The sequence below is a fragment of the Haliotis rubra genome, unplaced genomic scaffold, assembly GCF_003918875.1.
Source record: "Haliotis rubra isolate DU_JTF1 unplaced genomic scaffold, ASM391887v1 Scf293, whole genome shotgun sequence".
Taxonomy (NCBI): Eukaryota; Metazoa; Mollusca; class Gastropoda; order Lepetellida; family Haliotidae; genus Haliotis; species Haliotis rubra.
Window position 1 is genome coordinate 704,260 of NW_025766961.1, and position 13,641 is coordinate 717,900.

General features: G+C 38.7%; 1 long non-coding RNA gene across 1 annotated transcript in view; it reads right to left on the bottom strand.

Annotated features, from left to right (window-relative positions):
• The window catches only part of LOC124282133, a 70,985-nt gene extending 58,708 nt beyond the window's left edge, over positions 1-12,277 (bottom strand). Inside the window, exons 1-2 of the long non-coding RNA XR_006900067.1 lie at positions 12,145-12,277; positions 2,575-2,680 (exon numbers count right to left, since the gene is read on the bottom strand). This is a non-coding gene — a long non-coding RNA (uncharacterized LOC124282133). The remainder of the gene's footprint in view (positions 1-2,574; positions 2,681-12,144) is intronic.
• Positions 12,278-13,641: the final 1,364 nt, after the last annotated feature.

The window sequence follows — 13,641 nt, forward strand, 5'->3', positions numbered from 1 at the left end:
TATCTCCTAGGAGATATCGTTTGATCTCACACAAGCGATATCTCCTGTGGAACACAGTTTTGGATGATAAAAAAGTAATCTTCGCGCTGAGGTTGTTTTGTACAACAGCCCCACCTGAATACTCTTTGATAAGCAGTGACCAGAACCGCCTTCACCACCAGTTTCCAGTATATCAAAAGTATAGGATAAAGTTCTGTATGTTTATCAAACTTTGTACCGCAGTGTGCTGCCACCGATGAATGAAGCGTACCGTCAGTACTTCATAGCCCATTGCCTGAGTGTCTTCAAACTCAACCATGACACATTCATCCTATTTGTTAGTGGATGTCTCTAATGGGAAGCTTTATATCTCTCCAGTAAGTGACCTCCACAGCTAGATTATAGCTTTCTTGTCTTGGCTAACTCAACCGGATGAAAGCAAAATAAATACCCTGGGAGTTCAAAATTTTCTCTGACAGCCTTTCCCACTGGGGAAAAATTGAAAAACAGAAGACTCTCCTCAAAGAAGTGATCTCCCAGACTGCATCATTTCGGGACACTTCTAATCAAGAAACCACCTTTGATTCACCTTGGATTCATCTAGATGCCACCTGACGTATATGACCTAAGATAAACCAAATTTTGAGGACCAGAAAAGCAGGCTGTAGCAAGGAGCTGGCTCAACTAAAGGTTACACTTTCATTAAAGTCCCTTTTCTGAGTGGTAAGAAAACGGCATAGTATCGCTACACGTGACTGAACTGGAAGTGCATTACACTTGGATGTTATACAGACCTGAAGTGACATCCTTATGAAAAGTAACATCACAAATGCCATTGCAGGAAAAGAGAACAATGTCATTGGGGTGGAAAGTAACAGGAACACATATCATCAACATGTTGTCTTTCGTACCACTATCAATTTCTTTGTTGAATAACCATTCATGTTCTCCATTCTCATGCTTTTGTACATTTGTATGTAACTTATCTTTCTGATCACTGACTCAGAATTCATTTCGTTACATTATTGGATATGTTTTAACTAAATCACCAGTAGATCGTGGGGAAACGTGTGCACAGCTGATTGCTAATTCTGGCTGTGTACGGGACAAATACACACAGTAATCTTAATTCCTGCATATAATACAATGCCCAGCAAACACAAATTAAGACTGAAAAGGTACATAATCTTGTCTAGTGATGTACAATCGCAAATGTGACGTCTTCACTGACAAAAAGTTTTCTCTTGTTCATTCACGCGAAGCGATACGGTGTTGTTTTCTTACCACCAGAAAAAAGTTTGACAAAAGTGGAACCTGTAGATAATCCGACTCCCCTTCAAAAGACTGCATTATTTTGGTCCTCAAAATTCTGCTTATCTACAGTAACATACGGTCCACTGAAACCCATATCTTATGTGTAAAACTGTCACAACAATGTTAAGTCCTACAGGGTGCCTGCTAAGTGAAGATAAACCCTTAGTTTCAAAAACTTGCATTGAACAAGCATTGTCACTAAGGTGACATAATCCCCCGCCGCAAATTATCAAATCAAACTTATAAAGTAATGAAAGTTTAAGATGAAGTTAAATGTCAACAAAAACATGACTAATCAACCTCTCTTGATATCTGGCTTTAGTTGTTCAAACACACACATATTTTTATATCTGGCTTTAGTTGTTCCAACACACACATATTTTCAAGACTGACTTTGACCTTGACATGAATGTCATAGTGTATGAAATAAGAAAAACTAGTACTAAAGAAATTGCTTATTGAAAAACATTCAAGAGAAGTCTTAAAAGTCTATGAAGAAAATCCAGTGAACCGTTCTTAAAATATCTTGCTGACAATTCAGGTTAACATGCTGAAATCTTCAAAGTGTCGTCGTGACCCTAAAAATTATGTGAAGCTCACCAAAATTGACTGGGCCCTGGGCCTTCCCTAGATGAAGCTTGGTGTCAAATATGAAGAAAATCCAGTTCATTTTTTGCGATATCTTGCTGACTATCTTAGCATGCAATGTAACATGCTAAAATCTTCAAAGTGTCTCTGTGACCTTGAAAATTAAGTGAAGGTCACCAAAATTGACTGGGCCCTGCGCCTTCCCTAGATGAAGCTTGATATCAAATATGAAGAAACTCCAGTGAATGTTCTTGAAGTATCTCGCTGACAAGCATAACATGTAGGTTAATATGCTGAAATCTTCAAAGTGTCTCTGTGACATTGAAAATTAAGTGAAGGTCACCAAAATTGACTGGGCCCTGCGCCTTCCCTAGATAAAACTTGGTGTTAAATATGAAGAAACTCCAGTGAATGGTTCTTGAGATATCTTAACATGCAGGTTTACATGCTGAAATCTTCAAAGTGTCACCATGACCTTGAAAATTAAGTGAAGGTCACCAAAATTGACTGGGCCCTGCGCCTTCCCTAGATAAAGCTTGGTATTGAATATGAAGAAATCCAGTGAACGGTTCTTAAGATATTCCAATTCGTACGTACGTACGGACGGACGGACAGACGGAGCCTAATACTATATCCCCCGCTTCGTGCTAAACGCGCGGCGGGGGATAATAATGGTACGTTATATATACTAACCCGACATTCGGAAGTCCAACAATACCAATTTTCAGGTTTGTACCAACTCTACCAATAAGAGGTGCAGGTTTCACTTCTTCCTTCTTCTTAGGTGGCATGATTCAATCTGTGAACAATAAGAAGAACCAAATGATTTATAAAGAATGATCAAGATGTGCATCAGAAGAAAAGAACGTTTTCAGAAAAAGTGCAACACATTTTTCCTTTCAATACAAGCTATAGTCCGTTTGGGTTCAAATGAGAACAACAAATGATTAAGTAACTCCAAATTGGGATAAGTGCACAAAACATAAATATGACACATGGTCCTGGAACCTCTGTACCCAACAGGATCTGAAATTTGACATTTCATTATTGATTGTGGAAAAAGTTGTTTAAGAAATTATCACGGAATATTGTGCTTTTTGCACGCTTCTGTCATGTGTATTTCATCTCATTCCATGCACGTACAACTTCCGCTTTCCATGTTCATGAGGGTACGTTTTTCGCTTCAACGGCAATAGCACCAATTTCACATTATTCTCAACAATCACTGATTACCGACTCGTCATCCATCGACCACTAGTTTACAGTAACATCGGTGAAAACGTGTGAAATGGCATGCTTATTTCACCTCATTCCATGCCCGTACAACTTCTTATGTTCATGAGGGTCCGCATAACCTTAGTGTTGATTATCCATATTTTACATTTATATTGCAAAGCCTGTAAGTATAATTACACAATGCTAAGATATATTTCTCTTGGTAAAATAATAGTTTTAGATATTATATTGCCGGGGAAACGTGTGCAAAGCTGATTGCTATTTCTGGCTACGAGACAAATACACACGATAATTTTAATCCATGCATATAATACAATGCCCAGCAAAAACAAATTAGAACTGACAAGGTAAATAATCTTGTCTAGTGATGTTTAATTGCAAATATGACGTCTTCACTGACAAAGTCGTTTTTTCTTTATACTTGTGCAAAATGATACTATTTCCAGAAAAAAGGTTTGACGAAAGTGTTACCTGTAGATAAGCTGACTCTTCTACAGGCTGCCTTTTTTGGTCTTCATAATTCGGGCTAATCTACGATAAGGAATTACCTTTCTTTGAAAGGACTTTAATGAGTTTAAATACGTAAAACTCTATCTTCGAGGTAAAGCGAGCAGTCACTCCTTGTGCTTTTCCCTTGGAGAATAACGCCTTTATTACGCATCCATATTTACGTATCTAAATAAATAGTCATAGTAGAACAGTAGTACCCAGATGCAAAAGTTTGAGTGGTGGTTTCATTCCCCACGGTTGAATGTTTTTGATTCACTTTTCTAGTCAGTCACCGGCATTTAGTCATGTAGTGTTTATATGACATCTGACAAGATCTGTTGTTTATTGAATGGTTGGTAATTGATGCTGTTGATGATAAATTATATACCTTAAAAGAACAAAAAACATTTCTTTTTTTTGTGTTCCTCTACATGTTCAACCATCTATCTCTGAACTGTACTTGCTTACCTTTAGAAGTCTGAGACAATAACAAACGATTGATCGGTAGGGCCAATCAAATTGTAACCGATGATCGATTATGAAATCACGACCGATTCCCACCACTACTGGCATTGATGGCTACTGAAAATTTGGTGAGATCATGTAGATCCTGTCAACAAATTCAAAAAATGCCAAAAGCTGCTGCTACACACCCTTGGTCCTGGCACTGTGGAGAAGAATTAATTTGGATTTTGCAGGTTCTCACCTGAACAATATGTTCCTTATTGTTGGTGCCTATTCAAAATGGCCTGAAGTAATTCAGATGAGCATGTTAAATACCTTAACAGATGAGCACAGTTAAGCATGAATACCCAACTCAGACACATTATACTGAGTATTTAGATGAAGTATCTGAAAATGAGACTGTGTTGAAAGGAATTGTTTTAAATGTAAATTTACGAATTTATGACCCTTTGATTCTGAACAGTGTTGACGCTTTCGATTTCATTTTTTTATTACTATCTAAATTTGTCGTTAGAGAAATTCAACTAATATGTTTATTTTCAAGAAGCATTACCATAACATGATTGTTAACTGTATTGACCGTAATATGTCAGGAAAGGCTGATATGACATAATATTCACAACATTTTATAGATTTGATGCTACGGTCGTAATGGTAAGCCATGTGCGTAAATACGGTTTGCTATGGTGTCTGTTACCGGTTGCTAATGGTCACAACAATAGTGAAATCAACACATTAACAATTACTGCAGTTTGTAAAACTCCATTTCAGAGCTGATTTAACTTCAAAATAGAAAGAAATTGAGATCTGATGCCTGGTTTTATGTCATGAGGAATTGTTTCACAATTATTTGAATTCTAATATTCAAACTTGGGACATCAAGGTTGATACTTGAAGAAGATGGATCATAATCTCCCAGTGTGGAATCTCCCAAACTGAACCTGACAATAGGTTTTTAAATCCAGACATAAATCGGATTAACTGACCATGAAACAGTCTGTAACCTGTTTTCCAAAAAGCAATGACCTCTTTGCTGAACAGCAGATTCATTGTAGTTTGATAACATCCATGAAAAAATGGAAGGCGCTGTTTTCTGTTGGGAATGTACAGTCGGCTAACAATCGACAGAAACGTTTCCATTCTAAATATCTACCAACTTCTCTAAAACTATCTACAACTGATGGTAATAATTTTCAATATCTTTGTCAATACTCTCATTTTGTGAGTCTGAGGTGTCACTACTAAGTTTGCCACCTTCTCCAAAAGCTTCGTGACTTTCATCATCACTAATTTCTTTACTAGAAAAGACCGTACTTATTTGTGATTCTGTACCACCAGTTGTACTTGTTTCTGGCTCCGCACTGGATTCATCTTAGAATGTCTCACTTTCATATGCATGCAGTGTGATGTGCTCATTATCAGGTGACGGAAGTACCTTTTATCCGTTATCGCGAACTTTTATGGGCACATTTTGAAATTTTTGGTCACATATTGCAATTTGCCCATCAGTGGCGAGTCACTGGCGACAAACATTCTGCTCTAATTTTTGGTTCATTTTCTGGATGGGTGTTACAAATTTTTTGGATAATTTCGTCAAATAGGGCACTTTTAACATCGGAGCCATGACACCTGTACTTCATGGACCTGGAAGACCAAAAAAGCAAACCATATCAACAAAAGCAATGCTAGCAAACAGTTTCATTGAAAACAACTTGCCACTAGCAAACGTGTCTCTCCACGTGTAGCAAGCCATAGCCTCTCAAATTAGAAATTCGTCTGTAACTTCACTATTTAATTGAAATTATCCACATCCAATTACACACATACATATCGTAATACTTGTCACCTGTTATAACATTGGTTTGTGAAATGTATGTTGTTATGACAATTAAAACCAGACATTATTTCCATTTGATGCCAACACATACCAAATAACATCGATTTTTACACAATTAATGTAACATTTGGTCCGATTATTAGATAAAGTCATTAGGTAACTATTATGTTATCATAATACGATAAATTTGCCCCCAAAGGCATAACGTTTTACTTTACTTACACAATTTCTGCGGCAAGACCACATGGTAAAAAGTAGTTTCAGCCGTAGCGAGCCGTTACTCTGTACATAGCAAACCATAACGGCCACTAGAACGTCTTATCGCTGGTGCATATTACAGGGTGTGATTTAAAAGAGCTATGAATGCAGCCAACCCGAATTCAAGTACAGTACAGAAGAAATGTGAACAGTTCCTATTGATGTACAAGTCTACTCCACACTGTACAACAGGAGAAATACCTACCAAACTGTTTCTTGGGCATGACATTACAACTAGACTGTACCTGTTGAACCCAGATTTAATATAAACAGTCACCGGAAAACAAGTCTTCCAAACAGTCGAGGCATCAAGAAAATTAGATGTGGGGCAAAAGGTCTGGGCAAGAAACTATAATGCCATAGGTGATAGGTGGGTGTGCGGGACAGTATTGTCTGAAGATGGTGCACAAAATTATACCACTGAAGCGGGTGACAAAAGTCATTAGACGTCACATTGACCAGATCAGGACGGCAAAGTATTGACAACCCAGCACCCGAGTTTCTGTCCCATACAGCACTGCCGGTGGAGGCTTTCAGTGCAACAGCCTCCTCAGGGTCCACACCACCTAATCATGCAAAGAGCCAAGACGTTTCGCATGAGGTTACAGAACTTATACGCTCTGCAAGAGTCTCCAGACCACCTGATAAACTGAATCTCTAATGTTTCAAGAACTTCAACTGTTTATGGACTTTTGAATGACTCAGAAAGTTTTTTCATATTTTTCCAATTCTAAAGAGAATTCTACTTCCGGAGTTATTGTGTTAAAGTACTGGGTACTCATGTTTATACACTATAAATAACTTCTTTATGTTACATGATCATGTTTGCGACATTAGTGACAAAATCATAATTACATCACGTCCACGTGTGCACAAAGTAAGGCTGATTAAATACTGAAGGTCAAGTTCATCAGTATCGATCACGGGTCAAAACAGGAAATGCATAACATTATGCTATTGCATGTTAATCACCTGAAATTTCCATTTATCCACCAAAGCATTTCCATCTATACACAATACAATATCTTAGCAAATACCACTTTAGAAGGCCACTAACCAACATATTTATAGCGTATACACTGATAAAAGTGACGATGTCTTCCCGACACTTCCCTTTTCAATAGTATTTCAATCTCAAGTGTCATTAAAAGATTAAAGCAACTAAAACATCATAAATATTTCAGCAAATCTACATAAAGACCACATTATGACTAAACTTACTGTTTTTCACAAAAACTTAGTGTGAAGCCCTTTTTCCTACACTCTTTACATACTGTTCATACTGTCCAACTGTCAAAATCATGCTAAACATCACAGACAGTGTGCGAAAGTTACACTGGTCCTGTGGTGCCTGGATAGTTAAGATTCATCAGGACCACTAAATGATAAGTTTCCAGTGGTCCTGGTGGCCAGTGAATTCAGTATTGATAGTTAATTAAATTTATGAATGTTATTTTGGACCAGTGAAGTTCTGACAGGACCACTAATCAATGCTAATTGTAAACCAATAGTGAGTGCTTTCCGCAATCTGATTGGTTAATTACCCTTGTCGAATATTGTTCGACATACCTGAAAATGATGGCCTAATAACCGCACATTAATACGTTGGCACTAATACCGTACTATTTTTGCTGCATGAATTTGCATAATTGAGGAACATTACCACCTCAAATTCTTTCTCTGGGATTTTGATACAATCTTTGAAGACGACAAATTCTTGGAAGAATTATTCAAAGATGATAGTGTATACAATCACATGGCACATAATCATATGTGATCAGATAATAGTAAAATGATTGAAGAGCCATAAAATAATATCCTTCAATGATGTTTATTCACAAATGAACTGCTCCGCAAATTTCAAGCATTCATGTTTTTAATTTGGTACAATATTCCAAGTTTAAAGATTATTATTCAGCCAAAGAATAAGTTAATGATACTTGTTTCTACATATTGATCTTCCAAAATACACCAATCCCAGCACTCCGGACGTTTCCACTTCGAAATTCCAGCACTAACGCTGACCCAGCTCCATCTTGTTCACCAAGCGTCCCTCCACAGTCCCGCTTTGCTAAGGTTGACGAGAATGGCCTGAGGGAAATAACTGATGGGTCATTATCGAAAGCAACTAAGAGAAATACAATTTTCTTCAGAGGTATGCAACATTTAACACTTTGTAAACAAACCAAAAGGAAGTTACATGTTAGTTACCTCCCTTTCGCTAGACTGTCACCCGGCTTCTAAACAGAATTATCAAAGGTATAAAAGCAAATATAGTTATTATTTCTCAAAAACAGCTTTCAACAAGAGTTACATCTGATCTAACACTGAATGATAATATCATGATATACTAAAATAGCAAAAAATAAATACTAATCGGTAATTATGAAAAGGCTACTAATGCAGTCTAGGAAATCCCACTGACACAAGACCAAGCATCTCAAAACAATTAAAAATGTTGAAATCTTACCTTTTGTGTCCGGTTTCATCCTTCAAATCGTACAAATCCCACATGAATCCCAATAATGAATCTTTCTTTCAACATCCGAAATCTGTCGTCGATATCCGCGATTCTGTTGGGTACACCTCACTTCAGTCACGGTGCGTTGGCAAAAATTCACTGTCACAAATGATGAAAAACATCTCCAAGAATGCCAAGTTGCCACACACATACACAAATCACTGCCTTTGCACAACAGCCGTCACAACAGCTATCCCATGCCGGAATCGAGTTGAAAGTTTAAAATAATACTGCACTGAATCCAACAGTGTACAGAAGAGGTCGTACTTGGCCATTTTGCAGGGGTCTGATCGCCAATGCGTCGATTCTCATCTTGGCCCTTTTCACACTTGCAAAGTTCTTTAATTGTATCCGTGATGGGAATGTTTCAGGGCATACACAATTCTACCATAAATGTCAGCTTCGTTAAACGATAGTAGGCCTAACTTTACACCATCAAATCCTTGTGGTCATCCTTGATTGGACCAGTCTACATAAGATTACATGAGGTGGAGAAGGTAGCATAAAATGGAATTCTTTCATTGTCATTGCCATTCCAGTGGTATTGCAGTAATTGAGATTGTAATGTTACTCATCAAGTTTAATTTTAAAAATGACTGAATACATTTTGTTTTGTGTATTATATACTGAAAGGCAAAAGAAATGTTGTAATATTGGAAATGACATTTAAGTATCAATGGAACATTTGAACCCATTTTTTAAAAATAATATGCCACTGAAATGCAGTACCGACTTTCATCAGAGAAGATAACCCCTCTCCATTGTCCCCCACGACAGTTTTGCCGCTGTTGTGTCCACTTGGATACGTTCCTGGCGGTGACGTTGGGTGAATATGGGTCTCCTGGCAGGACATCAACAAAACAGGTTCCTGGCTTGGAGACGTCGCCGAATGGTAGGTCACTGACTGATCGCTGGTGGTTTCCTATGGTCACCCAAGCTGTTTCTCTGGCCCTTGTGAATAGGTCTTGCGTGTTGATGGGCGATATGATGGTCCTGGCGGCGTGTTGTTACGGGGGTTGACCACTACGTGGGCGGTCATCAGTGCTGTTGGTGGCGTTGTATCGCACTCTATGACGTTCTATCGTTCGTACACTGCAACTGAAGTCATTAGCAATGACTCGAGCATGTTGACCAGCGTGCAGACGTCCAATAGCTTGTTGTGGTTGATCTCTCGATAACCTAGTCATAGCTGCTGTGTTCAGAAAACAAGTGAACGTTTGCCATCCAAGCCGGCAATTTATGCCTGAATGCATTTATGATGCACGTGCATCTCAATTTCAGTGTTGTGTTTGTGGGAACTTTTCCCTCTCCAAAAAACAAAAACATTTCTAACTTCAATCTCAAACAATACTTTATTGGGCAATGCAGGCTATACGACCACGATTCATGTTTCCTCAAACTTGACTTCTGGAGTATATTTAAAAAAATAGGTTCAAATACTCCATTGATACTCAAATGTCACCTCTAATATTACGACGTTTCTTTTGCCTTTCAGTATATATGACAGTTAATAGTTATTCATTTCGAACATGACGTAACCTATCTCCCTCATTAGATAATAGCGTAACCCTTCTTTTGTCGTTTCTCGTATCTGGGGCGACAGCGAACTTGACCACGAGAGGCTAACCGCATTGCGACACACGATCGTGCTACATTCAAAGAGCTCCTTGGAAAAAGGCTTCTCACTACAAATTGGTTTACAATATCGATAAATAGTTTGGTTTGTTCAATTTCCGGGATTCATCGGAATTCAACATAGGCAAAGGTTAGCGTTTAACGCCCTCAGTTGATCAGTTATGTTGAATTCCAATGAATCCCGGAAATTGAACAAGCCAAACTATTTATCTTCTAATTATTGTCCACTCACTGGTCCTGTGGTCTAGTGGGAAATTTTGAAAGGTTTCTTTCCCTGCATAGATGTTTCATTAAACAAAATAACATCTGCAGCACTGTATCTATCTGTAAACTACTTGAGCATGTCACAATATATTGCACTTAAAGATAAATGGTACCATATAATGAAGCCCTTTCTCCTCTACATTTTAAACATATGTCTCTGTTACACAAGTGATCGATCCAGCTTGGCCTGGGCGGTCAACAGCAACCTGAACATCTCAGAAGTATCATGAAATATGTTTGTATCTATAGAATAGTATAATATTTACATAGAAACAACTGGATAGTGTCTCAAATTTGAGATTTTGGTCTCACTGGGCCCTGCCAGTTAAAAGCAGTCTAAACTTAAAGGATATGTTTGAGTGAGTGAGTTTAGTTTTACGCCGCTTTTAGCAATATTCCGGCAATATCACGGCAGGGGGATATGTTTGATGCATTAACATCTTTATATTCAGAGAAAGTTTTGCATTTCAACAGAACTTACTTAGGCTGAATTTGTTGTCGGCAGTTCATTGTCGGCACGGGTATACCCTAGATATGTTTCTGTGTAACAGGACCCTAGCCAAAATCAGATTAGAGATATGTAACCTAGAACAAGTCCATTTTGCATTGTGTCGTTTTCTTGTTCATAACTGTTATACTGTTGTATTAGATGCATTTGACTGCATTATACAAAAGACTAGTAACAGTAGTGTGGCAGTGTAGTATGTTTATGTTACAGTGTTATTTTTTATCTTAGTTGGTACTGCTAGTTGAAAATCTTTCTGTTTTTATGTACATAATACACACCTTTAAATATGGTTATGTTAGCATACTTAGATGTGGTTGCCCTATCTTACAATACAGCTGAAGCATGCTCCAGCAAAGGATATCAATCAATGCATAAACACCAACCTTACAATAGCCAAAGCCCTGACCTGCCTCAGTCTTTTGTCCAGCTTATGTAATTATCACAGTTTAAACTCAGTGGTTGGCCTGCTAATTTAGTCACTCTAAAGCATTTGAACAGTAAGCAGCCTCACACTACAGGGAAAGGTTTTTAAAGGTATCTGGATATCAGCTCACCTCTGTATATTTCCACCGTACTCAATCTGTACTGTCGTATATTGTGTATCTGTTTGACACGCCTAATATATACAGTAGTGCAGTACACATTCAGCCTTACACAGACTAAAATGTGACCTGTGATGTTTCCACATATCTTACTTAGCCAATCTGCTTCCTCCAAACATTTTTTGTTGCCAGAGTGACATGAGGGAACGAGTTCCTTCCGTTCCCCCCAACTCTAAACAAAACTCTAAACCTAACCCTAACCCTTAACCTAGCCCTAACTTAGATTTTGGAATTTTAATCATTTTGTGTGTTCTCTAGTAATTGTTGCGTTAAGTTTCGTTTATAATTCTAGAATATTTATACATATTATTTGGGATGGGGGAACGTGAGGAACTCTTACCAAATAGGGCTCCAATGTAGTATACAGCTACTATACACTTCATTACAGTGGAGCAAATACGCTCTAACAAATCCTTTTTTTAAAACTGGCGACACAAAAAAAAACTACCTTACTACGACTCCACTGGATATGACGTTCTTGCAAATGACTACTATGTGTTTCTCCGTGTGGTGCAACGTGCAATTCCCCCTTTTCCGGACACATGTGTTAAACCAGATCCTTCTTCTTTATGCGCTGCCGATCTTTACGCACATGTTTACGGGTTATATTCTAAAACGGCCAGGAGTAAAACTAGCCCCAGACTTCTGTCCTTGATCAGCCATGCTTTCATTGCATATATTCATGCAATGTTTCAAATGTAGGTAAACAGGTGTTTGTAGGTGTTTAATGGGCAGTAGATTGATGTAAGCATCAATTGTTTAATTGCGTGCAGGAGAAACCGAATCCTTGCAAGAAATCCCCATACAGCCCCAAGGTTCAGTAAAAAGTGGCAACCCAATTTCGAGAATATGAACTTTATAAGCAAAATGACATAAATCCGTATTGAAGACGTTTATTCATTAAAGACATTGAATCACTCTCTTTTTTAAATGATATGTAAGCGACCGCCCAAACTTATCGCTACCGGCCTGGTTTAGGACTCAATGTGCGCTGCGACAGCTTGCGACATGTAAAGACAGAGCCCAGCTCCCGCGTTTCACTTTCGGTCTTAAAGGGACAATGACCTGGAGCAATTCCCCCGGGACTGGTTGTTGCTTTTGTTGTTTCTCCTCGACTACTCGGATGATATTCCAGAATTGAAGAAATGTGAACAGTTCCTATTGATGTACAAGTCTACTCCACACTGTACAACAGGAGAAATACCTACCAAACTGTTTCTTGGGCATAACATTACAACTAGACTGTACCTGTTGAACCCAGATTTAATATAAACAGTCACCGGAAAACAAGTCTTCCAAACAGTCGAGGCATCAAGAAAATTAGATGTGGGGCAAAAGGTCTGGGCAAGAAACTATAGTGCCATAGGTGATAGGTGGGTGTGCGGGACAGTATTGTCTGAAGATGGTGCACAAAATTATACCACTGAAGCGGGTGACAAAAGTCATTAGACGTCACATTGACCAGATCAGGACGGCAAAGTATTGACAACCCAGCACCCGAGTTTCTGTCCCATACAGCACTGCCGGTGGAGGCTTTCAGTGCAACAGCCTTAGTAGGGGGAACCGAGCCTAATATTGAGAAACCAGTCGCCTTTAGCGGGTAACAACACCCACTTGTCATCGTTGGTGAAGACGGATTCGGATCCTGTTGGCCAACGTGGTGTCCTCATTTAGGACTCGATCGATGGTTTCCCGTACACGACTGATCTGTGATTGGAGGGCTTCCCGGTTCGAGGAAGCGGATTCCAACCGAGTCGGTCTCTCGTCTTCCAAGTTTTTTATTCTGTCCTCGATATGACGTTTCATCGTCCTCCATTTCGGTGAGTTTTATTTTTTCGCGAGCGATGTGCTCGTCGACTTCGTTCAGTTTCCCCATGTTGTTCTGGAGTTCTCCGCGTACATGTTTCAAGGCTTCGTCTAGGCCTCGCAGTTCCCTGAGGGGAAA